Source organism: Oryx dammah, unplaced genomic scaffold, assembly GCF_014754425.2.
Source record: "Oryx dammah isolate SB20612 unplaced genomic scaffold, SCBI_Odam_1.1 HiC_scaffold_1, whole genome shotgun sequence".
Lineage (NCBI taxonomy): Eukaryota > Metazoa > Chordata > Mammalia > Artiodactyla > Bovidae > Oryx > Oryx dammah.
In genome coordinates, this window is record NW_024070185.1 from 37717459 (window position 1) to 37740516 (window position 23058).

The window sequence follows — 23058 nt, forward strand, 5'->3', positions numbered from 1 at the left end:
GAAGAAGTCCAGAGATCCTACTAGGAATAAATTATCAGAAATAGGCCCAAAGCACGTTACCTAAGACATCAAACAGTGCGCTTACTTCAAATAAGAAGAAAGAGAGCATTATAAAATTATACATATATAAAAGATTTGAACTTAATATTTGCCAAAATCCATAACTTGACTATTCAGACTGGTGCAAATTATTAGCATAAAGGCAAAGCAGCATTTTTGTTATAACCACTTGAAATAATTGCCATACAGAGATCCAATAGTATGATTGGGAAAAAAAAAAAAGATGGCCCAACAGGGGAGGGACAGAAAAAAAAATGGAATACCTATAGAGACTTGGTCTCTGCTCTTGTTGGAAATTTTACATTCGCTGTATCTTCTAGATATGATTCATCTTGTCTGCTCCTAAGTAAAGCAAATACTGAGTATTCATTACATGTGTAACTATTAAGCACGCTTATAACCTGTCCCAATAAGGGATAGCTATTTGCTATTATACGATATCCTATGCCACTGTGGAAGCATATTAAGAAAACTTTTTTCTAATTTTCTGCTTACAAAGAATTTACAATCCAGTTGAGATAAGATTTAGAAAGCATGAAAATATTAAAGAATAATTTAGTACTAAATAGTCTGCTTTTGATTAAAGCAACAATTAGACATGAGAGACTAGAGTTAGAGATGAGGGACTAGAATAATCTGTGAGCTTGAAGACAGGGGTACACCTTGACCTGAGTTAAATGGTATACTATAAGGTAGATGGTATTTAAATAATCAGTTCACAGATTGAGATAGGCCTGAATTGTGAACTCAGTTTTGCTCTTTACTTAAAATATGATCTTGGAGAGATTGTTTACTTCAGTTTCTTCAATGTAAAATGGTGCTTGTAATGTCTAAAGAGTGTAGAGGGTTCAGCATAGTGCCTATCCCTAGCTGGTACACAACCAATTATTTTTGTGCTCTTATGGAGAAGATTTAGTTAAGTACAGAATGCCCTCAGAGGAGAGAGTGTTTAAGCAAAGACTGACGATACACAATTTTGCAGTCCAGTAGGAATTGCATGTAAGAGAAAGTTTGACTAAATGGAGAAGAGCAGAGTGTGAAGCTTAACATTCAAAGCAGTATATTTTGTGGGCCCCAGGGAGAAATTAAGGTTTTTACAGGGGCCCACTGTTGTGATTAAATAGGCCTTTGGAAAGACAGCAGAAGGAATGTGGAAGGATGCCTTAGGGAAAAACTAAGTGGGGGGCTTAGAGGTGGAATGCTGTCAGAAAGCTTACTGAAGAGGTAATTGTGTCAGTTTTGGTGAAATTTGTGGCAGTGGGTGAGAGAGGAAAGGGTAGATTCTAGAGTATTCTAGAAAATCAAGCCTATCAGCCTTGCAGAATGTGTGGATATGAGGAATGAAGAAAATGCTAAGAATAATTCTCGTTTCTAGCTTCAGTTCAGTTCAGTTCAGTCGTTCAGTCTTGTCTGACTCTTTGCAAGCCCATGAATCACAGCACGCCAGGCCTTCCTGTCCATCACCAACTCCCGGAGTTCACTCAAACTCACGTTCATCAAGTCGGTGATGCCATCCAGCCATCTCATCTTCTGTTGTCCCCTTCTCCTCCTGCTCTCAATCCCTCCCAGCCTCAGGGTCTTTTCCAATGAGTCAACTCTTCGCATGAGGTGGCCAAAGTATTGGAGTTTCAGCTTCAGCATCAGTCCTTCCAAAGAACACCCAGGACTGATCTCCTTTAGGATGGACTGGTTGGATCTCCTTGCAGTCCAGTGGACTCTCAACAGTCTTCTCCAACACCACACTTCAAAAGCACCAATTCTTCGGCGCTCAGCTTTCTTCACAGTCCAACTCTCATGTCCATATATGACCACTGGAAAAACCATAGCCTTGACTAGACGGACCTTTGTTGGCAAAATAATATCTCTGCTTTTGAATATGCTATCTAGGTTGGTCATAACTTTCCTTCCAAGGAGTAAGCGTCTTTTAATTTCATGGCTGCATCACCATCTGCAGTGATTTTGGAGCCCAAAAATATAGTCAGCCACTGTTTCCACTGTTTTCCCATCTATTTCCCATGAAGTGATGGGACCAGATGCCATGATCTTCGTTTTCTGAATGTTGAGCTTTAAGCCAACTTTTTCACTCTCCTCTTTCACTTTCATCAAGAGGCTTTTTAATTCTTCTTCACTTTCTACCATAAGGGTGGTGTCATCTGCATATCTGAGGTTATTGATATTTCTCCCAGTAATCTTGATTCCAGCTTGTGCTTCTTCCAGCCCAGTGTTTCTAGTTTGGGAGACTTAAATGATGGTTTTGGTAGATGATAATGCTTATGACTAGAAGAGAAAGCAAACTGGGAAAATAAAGTGAGTTCCGTTTGCACTGTATAGCATTTGAAATGCATCTAAAATACACCTAGATGGAGATATCTATGTGACAGCTGGAAATACAAGGTCAAAGTTTTGGAGGGAAGTTCTGAAGGAGGAACTGATCAAGACCTCTGGTACTCGCTTCCATGATACAATTTGTCCTTCTTAATGTAGTGCGTCTTCCATGGAGAACTCTTGGTGAGGGTGGGGAGAGGAGGAAATTAACTGTCAAAATTGGTTATCTACTGGGATTATATAGGATATGTGTTAATCTAGTCAGTATAGATCCCAAATGATTGATAGGACAGGGCTTAGAGATGTTAAGACCCAGAAAATATATTATTTGTCCTGTGCAGATCAAATGAATTATATCCGGAAACATAGATTTTATGTATACTAAGTTACTTAGCCTATAAATAACCACAAACAGTGATTTTATGTGTAACAAAATACATCCTTTTGTGTTTATTCACACAGTACATGTTGTAAAGATTTTCTCTCTTTCCTTGCAATGCTGTTGTCTACTTAGGAAGTTGCCCCATTTTAAAAACAAGATAGAAGTTCTCTGACAAAAATCATAATATGAGACAGTTCTGACATACCATACCTTATTATCAGATGTGTAGCTGAAACAACCTGGATGTGAACAAGGAAAGAAAAGAGGAATTATTTACATGGATGAGAAGCAAATACTAAAGTTTATGCCATCAGTCATGATTCAATATTCGTTCAAATCAAAAGAGGCAAAAACAGAAAATAAAAATTGATTGTAGAACTAATTATTCTAGAATCTTATCACCCCTCAGAATATCTCCTTTTCTCAACTGGTCAACACACACACACACACACACACACACATACACACGCACACACACACATAGAGTGCATTTTATTCTGGTCTCTAAGGTTTTTATTACCACCTTTTTATCTGCACATTTTTTATGATTACCTTCCTTTCACTCCTCCAGGACCACTCTCTACCTGCCCACTGTCCTGAAGTCCAAAGACAGAGAGTATGTAGATGGGGTCAGTGCTTTCATACTTCCAACTTCCAACTGAGTCTGGCCAATGGAGAGGAAGCACAGACAGGAACACTGCAGAATGGGAAAGGAGTGAGGTCAGTATATTTATTCCCCTGGTTTTCTCCCTGAACAGTGTCTTAGCCTTCCTGGCTAAGGAAGTAACTATTTCTCCCAAAGTGACTTTCTCTGAAAGTGACTCACTAGCATGACTTACTTATTCATGTTCTTGAAACTTCTCCCTTCTTTTGTTGCTTTGGGTCTAGGAATTGTAACATTTTTACAGTCCTAGATTCATATATATTCTTTCAGTTCCCTATACCTTGGCCCATAGCCTTTCTCTCCTTTTTTCTTCCAATTGAGTTATAGTTGATATACTATGTAAATTTCAAATATACAACGTAGTGATTCACAATTTTAAAGGTTCTAGTCCATTTATAGGTACTATAACGTATTGACTATATTTCCTGTGCTGTAAAATATACCCTTGTAGCTTATTTATTTTATAGTTATAGTTTTAGTAGTTTGTATCTCTTAATCTCCTACCTCTATTTGCCTCTCCTTCCTACCCTCTCCCCAGCGGTAACACCTAGCTTGTTCTCCTTATCTGTTTTGTTATACTTACTAGTTTGCTTTAATTTTTTTAGATTCCACATTAGAAAAGGCAGAGGAACCAGAAGTCAAATTGCCAACATCCATTGTATCATCGAGAAAGCAAGAGAGTTACAGAAAAACATCTACTTCTGCTGTATTGACTACGCCAAAGCCTTTGACTGTGTGGATCACACAATAAACTGTGGAAAATTCTTAAAAAGATGGGAATACTGGACCACCTGACCTGCCTCCTAAGAAATCTGTATGCAGGTCAAGAAGCAACAGTTAGAACTGGACGTGGAACAACAGACTGGTTCCAAATCGGGAAAGGAGTTCATCGAGGCTGTATATTGTCACCCTGCTTATTTAACTTATATACAGAGCACATCATGCGAAATGCCAGGCTGGATGAAGTACAAGCTGAAATCAAGATTGCTGGGAGAAATATCAGTAACCTCAGATATCAGATGACACCACCCTTATGGCAGAAAGTGAAGAAGAACTAAAGAGTCTCTTGATGAAAGTGAAAGAGGAGAGTGAAAAAGTTGGCTGAAAGCTCAACATTCAGAAAACTAAGATCATGGCATCTGGTCCCATCACTTCATGGGAAATAGATGGGGAAACAATGGAAACAGTGAGAGACTATTTTGGGGGCTCCAAAATCACTGCAGATGGTGACTGCAGCCATGAAATTAAAAGACGCTTGCTCCTTGGAAGAAAGGCTATGACCAGCCTGGACAGCATTGAAAAGCAGAGACATTACTTTGCCAACAAAGGTCCGTCTAGTCAAGGCTATGGTTTTTCCAGTAGTCACGTATGGATGTGAGAGTTGGACTGTGAAGAAAGCTGAGCACCGAAGAATTGATGATTTTGAACTGTGGTGTTGGAGAAGACTCTTGAGAGTCCCTTGGAGTGCAAAGAGATCCAACCAGTCCATCCTGAAGGAGATCAGTCCTGGGTGTTCACTGGAAGGACTGATGTTGAAGCTGAAACTCCAATACTTTGGCCACCTGATGTGAAGAACTGACTCATTGGAAAAGACCCCGATGCTGGGAAAGATTGAGGGTAGGAGGAGAAAGGGACGACAGAGGATGACATGGTTGGATGGCATCACCAAAGTGATGGACATGAGTTTGAGTAGGCTTTTGGAGTTGGTTATAGACAGGAAAGCCTAGCTTGCTGCGGTCCATGGGGTCACAAAGAGTCAGACATGACTGAGCAACTGAACTGAACTGAACAGTAATTGTGTTTCTCTGTCTCACTTATTTCACTAGCACAATACCTACCAAGTTCATCCATTTTGTTGAAAATGGCAAAATTTTATTCCTTTTTATGACTGAGTAATATTCCACTGTGTATATGTATGTGTGTGTGTGTGTGTGTGTGTGTGTGTATGTGTGTGTGTGTATCTCACATCTTCTTTATCTGTTCATCCGTTGATGGACACTTAGGTTGCTTCCATATCTTGGCAATTGTATATAATGCTGCTGTGAACATTGTTGGGATGCATATATCTTTTTAAATTAGTGTTTTGTTTTGTTTTTTTAAAAAAAGATCTAAGAGTGGAATTGCTGGGTCATATGGTAGGTAGTTCTGGGCTTCCCTGGTGGCTCAGTGGTAAAGAACCCAATGTGGGTTCAATCCCTGGGTTGGGAAGATCTCCTGGAGAAGGAAATGGCAACCCTCTCCAGTATTCTTGCCTGAGAAAACTGATAGACAGAGGAGCCTGGCAGTCTACAGTCCATGGGGTCATAAAAGAGTCAGATACAACTTAGCAACTAAACACAACAACACAACATGTTTGTCCTATTTTTAATTTTTTGAGGAACTCCCATAGTGTTTTTCACAGGGACACACTAATTAGTCCCTTGTGGAGGAAATAAACATTAAAAGTACCTCAAGGGGAGATTTTCTGTTATAGTTTCTAATGTTATTTTATCCTGTATGGGACTCTTTGTGCCTCTTGGACTTGACTGACTATATCCTTTTCCTTGGTGGGAAAATTTTCAACTATATTATTTCTTTTTGGACTGCAAATTTTCAACTATAATCTCTTCTTTTTTGACCTTTTTCTTTTCTTCTTCTGGGACCCCTATAATTCGAATATTGGTGCATTTGATATTGTCCCACACGTCTCAGACTATCCTCAGTTCTTTTCATTCTTTTTACTTTATTCTGCTCTTCATAAATTATTTCCACCATTTTATCTTCCAGCTCACTGATTCATTCTTCTGCTTCAGATATTCTATTGATTCCTTCCAGAGTATTTTTAATTTCAGTAATTGTGTTGTTTGTCTCTGTATGTTTATTCTTTAATTCTTCTAGGTCTTTGTTAATTGATTCTTGCATTTTCTCCATTTTGTTTTCAAGGTTTTTGATCATCTTTACTATCATTATTCTGAATTCTTTTTTCAGGTAGTTTGCCTATTTCCTCTTCATTTATTTGGACTTCTGTATTTCTAATTTGTTCCTTCATTTGTGTAGTATTTCTCTGCCTTTTCATTATTATTTTTTTAACTTCTTGTGTTTGAAGTCTCCTTTTCCCAGGCTTCAAAGTTGAATTCTTTCTTCCATTTGGTTTCTGCCCTCCTAAGGTTGGTCCCTGGTGGCTCAGAGGATAAAGCATCTGCCTGCAATGCAGGAGACCAGGGTTTGATCCCTGGGTTGGGAAGATCCCCTGGAGAAGGAAATGGCAACCCACTCCAATATTCTTGCTTGGAGAATCCCATGGACAGAGGAGCCTGGTGGGCTACAGTCCACAGGGTCGCAAAGAGTTGGACATGACTGAGCGACTTCACTTTCACTTTCTAAGGTTGGTCCAGTGGTTTGTGTCTCTAATGCTATTTTAAAAAGAACTACATGTTACAAGAATTGAACTAGAATTTCCATTGACTAAAAAACACTTCATATTGTGGTTCATTACTTAAATTAGCCATATTTTAAAGAATCACTTATTTTTACTAGAATTTTTTTCTAGTTTTAATAGAATCACAGATTTTTACTATGGAAATATATTTCATAGGTCATTTTGCTCTAAGCTCTTTAACAAATGAGAAAATGACTTGGACAAGGACATGAATCAATAACTGACAGTGTTAGGACCCTAAATTTCCCATGTCCTTCCTCTTAGTCATAGTTCTTTACCCTTCAGCTGTCCCTCTTGTTTCTCTGGAGGCCTGCCCATTCACTTTGTCCAGAGAATAATCCTCGTTTTTCTTGCAGTGAGTTCTCTGGTTCTTTGGAATACCTGATGGTTCAAGTAGGAGTGAGGACCTGAGATTCTCACTAAACACTTGGAATTTATTGCATTTTCAGTCACATTCCTTCTCTTGCCCTGTGAGACTGGTCCTTCTTTTTGTTCAACCTCTCAGGGTTTTGGGTCAGTCTGCTTAGATTTCTTCACTGAAGACTGTTAGGGTTCAACTTCCTGATGATGGGTTCAAATTAGATTCTAACAGTGAGAATACCAGCCTCAGTCCTTCTAATGAATATTCAGGGTTGATTTCCTTTAGTATTGACTGGTTTCATCTCCTTGCTATCCAAGTAACTCTCAAGAGTCCTCTCTAGCACCACAGTTCAAAAGCATCAGTTCTTCAGCACTCTGCCTTCTTTATGGTCCGACTCTCACATCCATACATGACTACTGGAAAAACCATAGCTTTGACTATATAGACCTTTGTCAGTAAGGTGACTTCTCTGCTTTTTAATACATTGTCTAGGTTTGTCATAGCTTTTCTTCCAAGGAGCAAACATCTTTTAATTTCATGGCTGCAGTCACCCTCTGCAGTGATTTTGCAATCAAGTGAATAAAATCTGTCACTGCTTCCATTTATTCCCCATCTATTTGTCATTAAGTGATGGGACCAGATGCTGTGATCTTGGTTTTTGAATGCTGAGTTTTAAGCCAATTTTTTCACTCTCCTCTTTCACCCTCAGGGCTTCTTTGGTAGCTCAGCTGGTAAAGAATCCACCTGCAATGCGGAAGACCTGGGTTTGATCCATGGGTTGGGAAGCTCCCCTGGAGAATGGAAAGGCTACCCACTCCAATATTCTGGCCTGGAGAATTCCATGGACTGTATAGTCCATTGGGTCGCAAAGAGTCAGAAACAACTGAGCAACTTTCAGTTTCATCGTCATCAAGAGACTCTTTAGTTCCTCTTCACTTTCTTTCATTAAAGTGGTATCATCTGCATATCTGAGAATGTTAATATCTTTCCTGATAATCTTGATTCCAGCTTGTGATTCATCCAGCCCTACATTTCTCATGATGTACTCTGCATATAAGTTAAATAAGCAGGCTGACAATATACAGCCTTGTTATACTCCTTTCCCGGTTTTTAACCAATCCATTGTTCCACCTCTGGTCCTAACTGTTGCTTCTTGACCTGCAAACATGTTTCTTAGGATACAGGTAAGGTGGTCTGGTATTCCCAGATCTTTAAGGATTTTCCAGTTTTTTGTGTTCCACACAAAGACTTTAGCATAATCAATGAAACAGAAGGAGATGTTTTTCTGTAATTCCCTTGCTTTTTCTATGATCCAATGGATGTTGGCAATTTGATGTCTGGTTCTTTGCCTTTTCTAAATCCAGCTTGTACATCTGGATATTCTCGGTTCACATACTGTTGAAGCCTAGCTTGAAGGATTTTGAGTATTACCTTGCTAGCATGTAAAATGAGTGCAATTGTATGGTAGTTTGGACATTCTTTGGCATTCCCTTTCTTTGGGATTGAAATGAATACTGACTCTTTCCAGTCCTGTGGTCACTGCTGAGTTTTCCATATTTGCTAGCATATTAAGTGCAGCACTTTTACAGAATCATCTTTTAGGATTTTAAATAGCTCTGCTGGAATTCCATCACCTCCACTAGCCTTGTTCATAGTAATAGTTCCTAAGTCCCCCTTGAATTCACACTTGAAGATGTCTGGCTCTAGGTGAATGACCACATCATTGTGATTTTCCAGGTCATTAAGACCTTTTTTGTAGAGTTCTTCTGTGTATTCTTGGCACCTCTTAATCTCTTCTGCTTCTGTTAGGTCCTTGCCATTTCTGTCCTTTATAGTGCCCATCTTTGCATGAAAAGTTCCCTTGGTGTCTCTAATTTTCTCGAAGAGATCTCTAGTCTTTCCTATTCTACTGTTTTCCTCCATTTATTTACATTGTTCACTTAAGAAGGCTTTCTTATCTCTCCTTGCTATTCTCTGGAACTCTGCCTTTAGTTTCGTATATCTTTCCCTGTTTCCTTTGCCTTTTGCTTCTCTTCTTGGCTATTTGTAAGGCCTCCACAGACAACCACTTCGCCTTCTTGCATTTCTTTTTCTTTGGGTTGGTTTTGGTCACTGCCTCCTGTGCAATATTATGAACCTCTGTCTATAGTTCTTCAGGTATTCTGTCTACCAGGTTTATCCCTTGAATCTATTCATCACCTCCACTGTATAATCATAAGGGATTTGATTTAGGTCATACCTTCATGGCCTCATGGTTTTCCTTACTTTCTTCAATTTAACTCTGAATTTTGCAATAAGGAGCTCATGATCTGAGTCACAGTCAACTTCAAGTATTGTTTTTGCTGACTTTATGGGGCTTCTCCATCTTAAGCTACACAGAATAGAATCAGTCTGATTTTGGTATTGACCATCTGGTGATGTACATGTGTAGAGTCATCTCTTGTGTTGTTGGAAGAGTGTGTGTGCTATGACCAGTGCATTCTCTTGGCAAAACTGTTAGCCCTTGCCATGCATCCTTCTGTACTCCAAGGCCAAACTTGCCTGTTAATCCAGTGTCACTTCTACCATATTATTTTGACCAGAACATTCACAAAAGCCCATTCAGTTTCAGGGGGTGGGGATAGAGACCTTGCTTCTCAGTGGGAAGGGTTTCAAAGCTACATAGTAAGAGTATACAGGATGAAAGAAGTTGCAGCCGTTGGGGGAGCAATATAATCTGCAACACAACTCCTCCATCTGATTCCCCTTCCCCCTTTTTTTGTATGACCAAGAGTTTTTAAATTATGAAATGCATCAGTCATTCAAGAAAAGTACAGAGAATAATATAATAGACACTTTTGTATTCACCACCTTGCTTTAGAAATAAAACATTTAAAATAGTTAAAATCCCTCTCTATTTACAGTCCTCATTCCATTTTCCAAAGAGATAAACATTATCTTATTTACTATTATTATGCCCATCTTTACCCTTCTAATACATGTATCTCTAAACAATAGTAAATTGGGGGTCTTTTAAAGCTTTATATGGGCTTTCCAGGTGGCTCAGTGATAAAGAATCCACTTGCCAAGCAGGAGACATTGGTTCCATCCCTGGGTGGGAAGATCCCCTGGAGAAGGAAGTGGCAACCCACTCCAGTATTCTTGCCTGGAAAATCCCATGGACAGAAGAACCTGGCAGGCTACAGTCCATGGGGTCGAAAAGAGCTGGACATGACTTAACACATGCATGTGCACACACATACACACAGCTTTACACAAAATGATTCTCTATAGCATTGAAACTTATTTTTGAACTCAGTATTATTTTTCTGAGACTTACTCATGGTGATATGTAGCTTTAATACAAAGTTTCTTAAAGGCTCAGATGGTAAATATGTTAGATTTTGTGGGCAGACAATCTCTGTTGCAACTACTTATTCTGTAGTTGTAGTACAAAAGCAGCTCTGCTCAATATGTAGGTGTATGGTGTACTTGTGTTCTGATAAAACTTTAGTTATAAAAATAGATAATACAGTACAGAATTTGGCCTGTGGACCATAGTTTGCTGACGCTAGCTCTCGTATACAATATATGACATTTTAGATATCTTGTGTTCACTGAAAGCTATTCCCAACCCCATCCTTATCATGCTTCTTTGCCTTTAGAAGAAATTTTGAGAAACACTAATTTAGGAATAAAATTGACAGATTTACTAAAGTTTTGATTTATGAAAAGCCACACTGGACTCCACTTCTCATCATTTATTCTTGAGAGTAAAGGTCAATGAACATCTACTTTTAGACCCCTCTAGTCACCCTCTTTTGAACTCAGACTAGCATCTTCCTACAATGCCTTCTCTGCCTATATGAATATATTTAATTCATATATTAAGATTTTCCACAAATGCCACTTGCTCTAGTATGTCCTTCCTGATACCTCCCAGCTGAAGGAAAGACTGCTTCTGTGTTCCCATACTTAGTTCATATGTCTAACACTACATTCAGAGCTGTAATTATTTGTTTACATGATTGTCTTCTCCACTGAGACAACAGAGACTTGTTCTATTTAGCTTTGTTTCCAACACAGAATTCAGTGCTTGGTACCTAGTTGTACTTAACAAGTGGTTGTTGCAAGATGGAAGGGAGGGAGAACGAACTAGTATTTAGGTGTCTGCTTGGAAAAAAACAAGTTTGCATAATACACAATTCTCTAAAAGTAAAGACACCTCTCTTCATCATTGTACCCCACCTCACCTGAGAGTACTTCTTCATGCCCTCTCACTTCCTCTTTGCAGGGAGGCAGATAAACTGTGTCCTTCATGCAGTTATAATTTTTGCATAGAAAAAACTTGCCTGTACATTTTCTCATGGTCTTAATTCCTAGGTTCCAAGCTGTTGAACACCCTCAAAACTATTACTATTTATGAAGGACAAGAAAATTAAGATAATAAAAAGTGCATTTTCTTTCCTAGACTATTTTGGACAAAAAAAATAATAGTGTTTTGGTCTCACTAATATAGTATTTAGCTTCTTATAAGTAAGGATTGTTGCCTGCGAAGAAGAAAAGTTACTAACCTTAAAATATTGATACTATGCGACGGCGCACTAAGCGCAGGCGGCTGCGGCCCAGCGCACTAAGTGGGGCCGAGAGGAGTTACCCCTCATCCGAGGTCAGGGGCAGTGGCCGAGAGTGCCAGGCTGCGACGGCGCAGGAATGGCCCAGAGGAGCTACCCAAGTCCGAGGTCAGGGGTGGCAGCCGGGAGGACACCCCATGTCTGAGGTCAGTGGTGGCCAGGAGGAGACACCCCGCGTCTGAGATCAGGGACGGTGGCCGGGAGGAGCAACCCGATGAGTGGTGGCTGCGCGGGCGTAGGAGGGCCTAGAGGAACTATCTCACGTTGAAGGTCAGGAAGGGCAGTGGTAAGGAGATACCCCTCGTCCAAGGTAGGGAGCAGCGGCTGTGCTTTGCTGGAGCAGCTGTGAAGAGATCCCATGGTAAGAGAAACCCAAGTAAGATGGTAGGTGTTGCAAGAGGGTATCAGAGGGCAGACACACTGAAACCATACTCACAGAAAACTAGTCAATTTAATCACACTAGGACCACAGCCTTGTCTAACTCAATGAAACCAAACCATGCCTGCAGGGCAACCCAAGACAGGAGGGTCATGGTGGAGAGGTCTGACAGAATGTGGTTGGAGAAGGGAATGGCAAACCACTTCAGTATTCTTGCCTTGAGAGCCCCATGAACAGTATGAAAAGGCAAAATGATAGGATACTGAAAGGGGAACTCCCCAGGTCAGTAGGTGCCCAATATGCTACTGGAGATCAGTGGAGAAATAACTCCAAAAAGAATGAAAGGATGAAGCCAAAGCAAAAACAATACCCAGCTGTGGATGTGACTGGTGATAGAAGCAAGATCCGATGCTGTAAAGAGCAATATTGCATAGGAACCTGGAATGTCAGGTCCATGAATCAAGGCAAATTGGAAGTGGTCAAACAAGAGATGGCAAGAATGAACGTCAACATTCTAGGAATCAGCAAACAAAAATGGACTGGAATGGGTGAATTTAACCCAGATGACCATTATATCTACTACTGTGGGCAGGAATTCCTCAGAAGAAATGGAGTAGCCATCATGGTCAACAAAAGAGTCCAAAATGCAGTACTTGGATGCAATCTCAAAAATGACAGAATGATCTCTGTTCGTCTCCAAGGCAAACCATTCAATATCACAGTTATCCAAGTCTATGCCCCAACCAGTAACGCTGAAGAAGCTGAAGTTGAATGGTTCTATGAAGACCTACAAGACCTTTTAGAACTAACACCCCCAAACAATGTCCTTTTCATTATAGGGGACTGGAATGCAAAAGTAGGAAGTCAAGAAACACCTGGAGTAACAGGCAAATTTGGCCTTGGAATGTGGAATGAAGCAGGGCAAAGACTAATAGAGTTTTGCCAAGAAAATGCACTGGTCATAGCAAACACCCTCTTCCAACAACACAAGAGAAGACTCTACATATGGACGTCACCAGATGGTCAACACCAAAATCAGATTGATTATATTCTTTGCAGCCAAAGATGAAGAAGCTCTATACAGTCAACAAAAACAAGACCGGGAGCTGACTGTGGCTCAGATCATGAACTCCTTCTTGCCAAATTCAGACTTAAATTGAAGAAAGTAGGGAAAACCACTAGACCATTCAGGTATGACCTAAATCAAATCCCTTATGATTATACAGTGGAAGTGAGAAATAGATTTAAGGGCCTAGATCTGATAGATAGAGTGCTTGATGAACTATGGAATGAGGTTTGTGACATTGTACAGGAGACAGGGATCAAGACCATCCCCATGGAAAAGAAATGCAAAAAAGCAAAATGGCTGTCTGGGGACACCTTACAAATAGCTGTGAAAAGAAGAGAGGTGAAAAGCAAAGGAGAAAAGGAAAGATATCAGCATCTGAATGCAGAGTTCCAGAGAATAGCAAGAAGAGATAAGAAAGCCTTCTTCAGCGATCAATGCAAAGAAATAGAGGAAAAGAACAGAATGGGAAAGACTAGAGATCTCTTTAAGAAAATTAGAGATACCAAGGGAACATTTCATGCAAAGATGGGCTCGATAAAGGACAGAAATGGTATGGACCTAACAGAAGCAGAAGATATTAAGAAGAGGTGGCAAGAATACACGGAAGAACTGTACAAAAGAGATCTTCATGACCCAGATAATCATGATGGTGTGATCACTAATCTAGAGCCAGACATCCTGGAATGTGAAGTCAAGTGGAACTTGGAAAGCATCACTATGAACAAAGCTAGTGGAGGTGATGGAATTCCAGTTGAGCTGTTTCAAATCCTGAAAGATGATGCTGTGTAAGTGCTGCACTGAATATGCCAGCAAAGCTGGAAAATTCAGCAGTAGCCACAGGACTGGAAAGGGTCAGTTTTCGTTCCAATCCCAAAGAAAGGCAATGCCAAAGAATGCTCAAACTACCACACAATTACACTCATCTCACATGCTAGTAAAGTAATGCTCAAAATTCTCCAAGCCAGGCTTCAGCAATACGTGAACCATGAACTTCCAGATGTTCAAACAGGTTTTAGAAAAGGTAGAGGAACCAGAGATCAAATTGCCAACATCCGCTGGATCAAGGAAAAAGCAAGAGAGTTCCAGAAAAACATCTATTTCTGCTTTATTGACTATGCCAAAGCCTTTGACTGTGTGGATCACAATAAACTATGGAAAATTCTGGAAGAGATGGGAATACCAGACCACCTGACCTGCTTTTTGAGAAATCTGTATGCAGGTCAGGAAGCAGCAGTTGGAACTGGACATGGAAGGAAAAGGAGTATGTCAAGGCTGTATATTGTCACCCTGCTTATTTAACTTCTATGTAGAGTACATCATGAGAAACACTGGACTGGAAGAAACACAAGCTGGAATCAAGATTGCTGGGAGATATATCAATAACCTCAGATATGCAGATGACACCACCCTTATGGCAGAAAGTGAAGAGGAACTAAAAAGCCTCTTGATGAAAGTCAAAGAGGAGAGTGAAAAAGTTGGCCTAAAGCTCAACATTCAGAAAATGAAGATCATGGCATCTGGTCCCATCACTTCATGGGAAATAGATGGGGAAACAGTGGAAACAGTGTCAGACTTTATTTTTTTGGACTCCAGAATCACTGCAGATGGTGACTGCAGCCATGAAATTAAAAGACGCTTACCCCTTGGAAGAAAAGTTATGACCAACCTAGATAGCATATTCAAAAGCAGAGACATTACTTTGCCGACTAAGGTCCATCTAGTCAAGGCTATGGTTTTTCCAGTGCTCATGTATGGATATGAGAGTTGGACTGTGAAAAAGGCTGAGCGCTGAAGAATTGATGCTTTTGAAGTGTGGTGTTGGAGAAGACTCTTGAGAGTCCCTTGGACTGCAAGGAGATCCAACCAGTCCATTCTGAAGGAGATCAGCCCTGGGATTTCTTTGGAAGGAATGATGCTAAAGCTGAAACTCCAGTACTTTGGCCACCTCATGCGAAGAGTTGACTCGTTGGAAAAGACTCTGATGCTAGGAGGGATTGGGGGCAGGAGGAGAAGGGGACAACAGAGGATGAGATGTCTGAATGGCATCATTGACTCAATGGACGTGGGTCTGAGTGAACTCCGGGAGTTGGTGATGGACAGGGAGGCCTGGCGTGCTGCGATTCATGGGGTCACAAAGAGTTGGACACGACTGAGCGACTGAAGTGAAATGTGATAGAAAAATATGTCCCCTCCTCATTTCCAGTTAAAAAATACATGTTAAATTTATTTTGCAGATTTGCATAAGTAAGATATACTGTATAACTGATCTATATCCATTTAGTAATTATTTGTTTAATACAGATTTAATGAATATGTAGCATGATGGAAACAACAGGGGCTTTAGAGTTAGATAGACCTGAATTTGAATCTGGGTTCTGCTCATTACCAGTATTATGGCATCGGGTGACTTATTTAATTTCTCTGAGCTTTGGTTTCTGTATCTGTAAAGGATATAATAATCCCACTCATGCTTCCCGAGTGGCTCAGTGGTAAAGAATCTGCCTGCCAATGCAGATGCAGGTTCAATACCCAGGTCATGAAGATACCCTGGAGAAGGAAATACAATGCACTACAGTATTCTTGCCTGGGAAATCCCAGAGACAGAGGAGCCTGGCAGGTTACAGTTCATGGGGTAAAGTGTCAGACTTGACTTAGCAACTAAACAAAACAAACTTCTAAAATGCTATTTATACAATGTGAATAAACCAGATACCTCGAGCAACTCCTTCCCAAACCTTACTATTAAAATCACATTTTATAAAGTTTCCATACAGTGAAGAAATTTTGTTATCCTTTGTAGGTTTTTGAAGAGAATTTTTCTAGAATATTTAGCTTACATATTTTGTTTACAAACTACCACAATTTTTTTTTATCATAAGCATTAATGTAATTTATAGACAACATAGAATTTTAGCAAAAGACTATATTATACTGGGAGTTAGAAGGAACTGCTTTGGGCAAATCATAGCTTTTCTTGGCTATCAATTTCCTATACATAAATCAAGATGAGCAGGAAAGGTAGTATTGGGTTAAACTACTTGCTCTTAGCTGATGATGCAATGGTTCAGAACTTAAGCTTTGGGTTCAGGTTTGGAGTCAACTGTGAGGCAAACTTCAGTTTCCTCAACTATAACTGATTAGGTACCTATTAGATCTGTGGTGAGAATAAATAAGATATTATGTAATAAATAAGATACATATAATACTTAACATTACCATTTAGTGAATGTTGACTACCACTGTCAGCAGCAGCTGTTGGCAGGGTTCAGAAGTGTGAGTTTCTTGGAGTAATACTTAATAATAATTAAGAATTCCTTTCCCATAAAGTACTTGAGATATACTTCTTGTATATCTCTTGTATTTGTTATATTTTGCTGCCTAAGAGACCATCTCAAAACTTTGGGCTTAAAGCAAAAGCCACTTATTAACATTTAATTCATTATTCTGTGTGGTAACAATTTGGTCTAGGCCAGTTGAGCAGTTCTTCAACTCTCAGATGACGGCTGCCTGGATCTAGAATGGCCTCACCTGGGATGATCTGTCACTGCACCATATGGGTCTAGCCTGGGCTTGTTCACATGGTGGATGTGCAGGTTTGTACAAGAACCAGTGAAAGCCACCAAGGCTTCTTGAGGCCTAGACTTGTAATTGGCCCAGGGTCAGCTCATCAGTTTTATTGACCAAAGCAAGTCATATCAGCCCAAGCTAAAGGAAAAAGAAAATTTACTCCTTTTCTTAAAAGGAGGAGATGCAACGACTCATTGCAAAGGGATAGAGAGGGAAATAATTATGGCCACTTTAAAATTAATCTGAAACACCATCTCCTACCAATCCTAGTCAAAATAGATTACCCATTAATAATATTTTATGCCTTTAGTAACTTTGTTACTCTGCTTCTCATAATCTTCCAGTATTTCAGTCTAGCACAGATTATTGCTATAAGTGTGCACATATATGTGCTGGTACAGGCTGAAATTTTTTGTCACATTACTGGGTGATGCTCGCAAACTGATCTATCTGAAATTTGTGGTCAAGTATCATTTTATCCAATTGTAAGAAAAAAATTATATAATTTCTTGAATGACCTCTCAGAATATATTATGATAAAATCAAAAGACTTTAGAAAGTTTTTTTTTAGTTTTTATCCATAAAAATAAAAACTGCTTTTAAGAATATCACAATATTTAGTTTCTTAAAACTTATCACAAGTCTTGGTAGAATGGACTCAAGATAAAAAGATTGAAAATACTGAGTGTTAGCAAGAATATAGAGCAACTGGATTTTCATACATTGCTAGTGAGAGTACAAATTAATTCAACCAAATTTGAAACCTGAGCATAAAGAAATTAGTGTATATGTTTAACAAAATGTGTACAAGAATGTTCATAGTAGCTTTAGTTATAATAGCTCCAGATTGTAAATTGCCTGAATGTCTATAAATAGAATAGAAGAAAAAATTGTAGTTTATTCATACAAGAGAATACTACACAGCAATAAAAAAGAATTAACTACTAATATATGTCAAAATATGAATGTATCAAAAAACTATTGATTAAATGAAGCCAGACACAAAAAGCACATATTATATGATTCCCTTATATAAAGTTCAGTTCAATTCAGTCTCTCAGTTGTCTCTGACTCTTTGTGACCCCATGGACTGCAACACGCCAAGCCTCCCTGTCCATCACCAACTCCTGGAGTTTACTGAAGCTCATGTCCATTGAGTCAGTGATGCCATCCAACCGTATCATCCTCTGTCATCCCCTTCTCCTCCTGCCTTCAGTCTTTCCCAGCATCAGGGTCTTTTCCAATGAGTCAGTTCTTCGCATCAGGTGGCCAAAGTATTGGAATGTTGGCCAAAGTATTGGAATGTTTTAGCTTCAGCTTCAGTCCTTCCAATAAATATTCAGGACTGATTTCCTTTAGGATGGACTGGTTAGATCTCCTTGCAGTCCAAGGGACTCTCAAGAGTCTTCTCCAACACCATAGTTCAAAAGCATCAATTCTTCGATGCTCAGCTTTCGTTATAGTCCAACTCTCATATCCATACATGACCACTGGAAAAACTACAGCTTTGACTAGACGAACCTTTGTTGGCAAAGTAATGTCTCTGCTTTTTAATATGCTGTCTAAGTTGGTCATAACTTTTTTTCCAAGGAGCAAGTGTCTTTTAATTTCATGGCTGCAGCCACCATCTGCAGTGATTTTGGAGTCCCCAAAAATAAAGCCTCTCACTGTTTCCACTTTTCCCCCATCTATTTGCTATGAAGTGATGGGACTGGATGCCATGATCTTAGTGTTCTGAATGTTGAGCTTTAAGCCAACTTTTTCACTCTCCTCTTTTACTTTCATCAAGAGGATCTTTAGTTCTTCTTCACTTCCTGCCATAAGGGTGGTGTCATCTGCATATCTGAGGTTATTGATATTTCTCCCAGAAATCTTGATTCCAGCTTGTGCTTCATCCCCTCAGTGTTTCCTATGATGTATTCTGCATATAAGTTGAATAAGCAGGGTGACAAAATACTGCCTTGACGTACTCCTTTCCCAATTTGGAACCAGTCTGTTGTTCCATGTCCAGTTATAACTGTTGCTTCCTGACCTGCATACAGATTTCTCAAGAGGCAAGTCAGGAGGTCTGGTATTCCCATCTCTCTCAGAATTTTCCACAGTTTATTGTGATCCACACAGTCAAAGGTTTTGGCAGTCAATAAAACAGAAATAGATGTTTTTCTGGAACTCTCTTGCTTTTTTGATGATCCAATGGATGTTAGATCATATAAAGTTCAAGAAGACGCAAATTTAACCCATATTGTTAGATGTCAAACCTCTGGGAGTAACAAAATTTGTAGTGTTAACTGGTAAGAGTAAAGCGAAACTTCTGGGTTTTGGTAATATTCTGTGTTTTGATCTAGGTAGGAGCCACAGCAAGGTTTAGATATGTAAAAATTTAGTGAACTATATACTGATGATATATTCACTTTACCATACATGTGTAATAAAGTATACACATATTTATATAGATGTCCATTTTAGAAAAAGTGGATTTTAAAATTCTATCTAGTGGTGTTATAAATGAAAACATAAATCTTACTCATGGCCTCAAACTGATCTGTTTTCTGCTATTACTCCTCCTCTTTCAGAGATTAATTAGGGGGAAGTCCACCCCCCCAAAATAGCACACACACAAAATAAATAAAAGCTTCCTAAGTATTCCAGAGTTTCATGAATTAAGAATATTGATGAGAGATTGGTTGTTCTATTTCTTGGGAAAGGTATGGCACATATACACATGTATGAATATGTATGCATTTGTGTAACCATGTGTGTGCATATGCTCTATGCACACTAATGTGTACATGTATGCATGTGTATTTTCTACTAAACTCCCTTAGGAAGTGTGAGGAGGCATAACTGTTCTCTAAAATAGCAAAAGTTTCATGAAAGGGTGTAGGCTTTGAGTCCCAAAATTCTGCTGAAGATCCCAAGGGCTATTATTCTGGATAACAATGCTGCTGCTGCTGCTGCTAAGTCGATTCAGTCGTGTCCGACTGTGCGACCCCGTAGACAGCAGCCCACCAGGCTCCCCCGTCCCTGGGATTCTCCAGGCAAGAATACTGGAGTGGGTTGCCATTTCCTTCTCCAAAGCATAAAAGTGCAAAGTGAAAGTGAAGTCGTTCAATCGTGTCCAACTCTGTGCGACCCCATGGACTGCAGCGTACCAGGCTCCCCCATCCATGGGATTTTCCAGGCAAGAGTACTGGAGTGGGGTGTCATTGCCTTCTCTGGGATGACAATGCAGATTTGGGGAAATGTTCAGCTTCAGATGAATTGCTCTAGATGGAGGTGGGATACAAGGCAGAGAGCCTAGGACTAGGAAGTCACTTGTGTGTTAGGGACTAGAATATTTCTAAAGTAGGGTTAATACCACACTGTGAAGAGGAAAGGAGGGTAATAGTGAACTATGAAGGAGGGTAGTCAAAGCAAGTCTAGAACTAAAGTGCTGGTCCAAGGGGACCCTTATTTCTGTTCCTTTAGACCTATAGCATCCAGTTCTATGGTTTTTCCTATATTGTAACTCACTCTATATTTCCCACAGTATTTCAGGAAAGCATAGCACCCATTCTGCAGCCTTATGTGCTTGGTGTTGTGGGGACAGTGGGCAGGGAATGAAGAAGACAGGCAGTAAACAGAAGAACAGCCTTACCACCGCACTTCTCCCTGGGGCCAATGTAACTAGAAAAACAGGATGTAGTGAGGGAGGACGGTGATCCTAGACTTCGCAAAGCCACCAGGAGTGAAGTGAACCAAACCTCACTGTGGAGGTGGTAGTTAGGAGTTATGGGACCACAGAGAAGCTGCTATGGTGTGGACAAATGCAGGAGGGGATGAGAGACCAAGCTCCTGAGGTGAGGCAGGAGTGAAAAAGTTGGGGGAGAATGAGCAGACACTTGGCTCACAGTGTGGTATAAGATCTTTGATAAAGAGCCTGGGATGGCATGTGAATGAGAAGAGATGAAAGAATGAGAGCTACTGGATTGTTTTGTTTTTTTTTTTCTCATGTGTTGAGATATACCATGTGTATAGTTTTAAAAAGTCAAAAATTAAAAGCCAAAATACATTTGCATTTAGCTTCCTGATATCATCATTATGGGGACAAACTGAAGAAAAGTGAGAATTTTTAAAAGTAGGATCATATTAAAAATATATTCCTTGAGGTTTTTCAGCTATTCTGAATTAGTCATAGATGGGTGGTGGAAAATAATGGATTAGGAATGAATGTGACTGAAATCATTGCATTGAAATTATCTCCAAAAACTTTATCCAAAGTCAGCATATATGCTGAATGAATTATAATTGTCAAAGAGGTCAAAAGAAACTCAAGGATAGTGGATGTAATTGAGATAGGGTCATGGCCTTGTCAGATTTTTTATTCAGTAACTTTAGCAAATCAACCCTTAAAATATTGAAAGTGAAGTCGCTTTGAGGGTTTTTATATGTCCCATAGTTTGGTGGATCAGATGGTAAAAGTATCTGCTTACAATGCGGGAGACCTAGGTTCGATCCCTGGGTTGGGAAGATCCACTGGAGAAGGAAATGGCAACCCACTCCAGTATTCTTGCCTGGAAAATCCCATGGACAGAGAAGCCTGGTAGGCTACAGTACCACGGATTCGCAAAGAGTCAGACACAACTAAGCGACTTCACTTCACTTCACATAGTTTGGAAATCTAAGTAGTAATAGAATAGATGCCCCTGAATGTCTCCTTTGAAGAAAGAAGTCCAAGCAAAACAATAAGAGAGGTAGTAGTGGTGCACAGAGGAAGTATGATTTCTCTGTATCTTTTCTGGGCTGAGTCCCAGTCCATATATGGTAATTAAGTTGGTTACTCTGAACGTAGCCTAGCTTTGGAGCAATCAGTTTAACTGTGGTGTAGTCATTAAAGCATCTAGACACATGGTCTTTCTATTTGCTATTGTGTATAGAACCAGTTTATTATTTTTCTGTTAAATTATTTGCAAGATTCCTGTGGGTTTTTTTTTTTATCATTCATAGACATTTATCTGTGGCTTAAAAATACTTGGTGATTTAAATGCCTCAGATGTTGTATTAGTTTTCTAAGGTTGTCATAACAAAATACCACAAACTTGGATAACTTAAACAAAAGAAATTTATTTTCTCACAGTTAGGAGGATGGCAGTCTACGATCAAGGTGTCCAGGGTTTGGTTTCTCCTAGGGCTCTCTCCCTGGCTTTCAGATAGCTGCCTTCTCGCTGCATGTTCACTTTTTTTTTTTCTGTTTTAGTGCATCCCTGGTGTTTCCTTCTCTTCTTATAAGGATATCATGTTGGATTAGAATCTCACCCTTATGACCTATTTAACCTAGTCACCTCTTTAAAGGCTTATCTCCAAATACCATCACACTAGGGATTAGGACTTCAGCAGATAAATTCTGGGGAAGGGGATACAGTGAATCTATGGGATGATGCTATACCCATGAACTTAAAATTGTCTTGTTATCCACTTTCCTTTTACTATTACAACTTACTACTAATTACAAGCAGTAAAATACCTTAAGTAAAGGGTGAATTGCTATTTAAAAAACAAACAAACCAATCCAGAACTAATTTAGGAATTTAACATTTGCTTCAGCCAGGTAGAAGTTCAGATTGCTAACAGCTGAATGAATTATAACCACATAATCAATATTAATCTTAGAAAACACAATTATCTAAAAATGTTAGTCAGCACACTGGCAAATAGATAACAAAAAAAACACTGCATAGAGAAAACACTGTGAGAAAGAATGCAATGGACTTGTCCTTTTTACTTTGCAAAAAACCCTCTAAATGAGATTATTTTCAGAGCTCCTTTTCCTTTTAATAAATCAGATTAAATCCTAAAATAGCTTAAATAAAGAACTTTGTTTTCTAAAGCTAGGTAGTTAAGATGAAATGTTTTCCTTAAAAAACACAGAACTCAATAATTCAAACTAATAATTTTTAAAAATAGGTGGTAAGAAAAAAAAGAGTTTTGTATACATAACCTAAAGAGATAGAATCTATATGTATATTTCATCTTAAGAATATCTTAGGAATAGATACTGGCTTTAGAAAAATAAGAGAGAGTGTACTGAATCATTTTGAAAAATAATTGTTTTGATTTGGCCTTCATTATGTGCATACAAGCAAAGAAGCCTGTGGTTGCTTGGCTGGTTTGTCCACAAATCTGGAGTGGCTCTTGTGTGTTGGCAGGTTTTGGTGTGCTTGTTCTCAGAAATTCTCCCTAT

General features: G+C 39.3%; 1 long non-coding RNA gene across 1 annotated transcript; it reads left to right on the top strand.

The window, feature by feature from the left end:
* The first annotated feature begins 2214 nt into the window (after nucleotides 1-2214).
* LOC120863628 lies at nucleotides 2215-4076 on the top strand. The gene is made up of 3 exons (XR_005721051.1): nucleotides 2215-2367; nucleotides 3339-3487; nucleotides 4037-4076. It is a non-coding gene; the product is annotated as an uncharacterized LOC120863628 (long non-coding RNA).
* Nucleotides 4077-23058: the final 18982 nt, after the last annotated feature.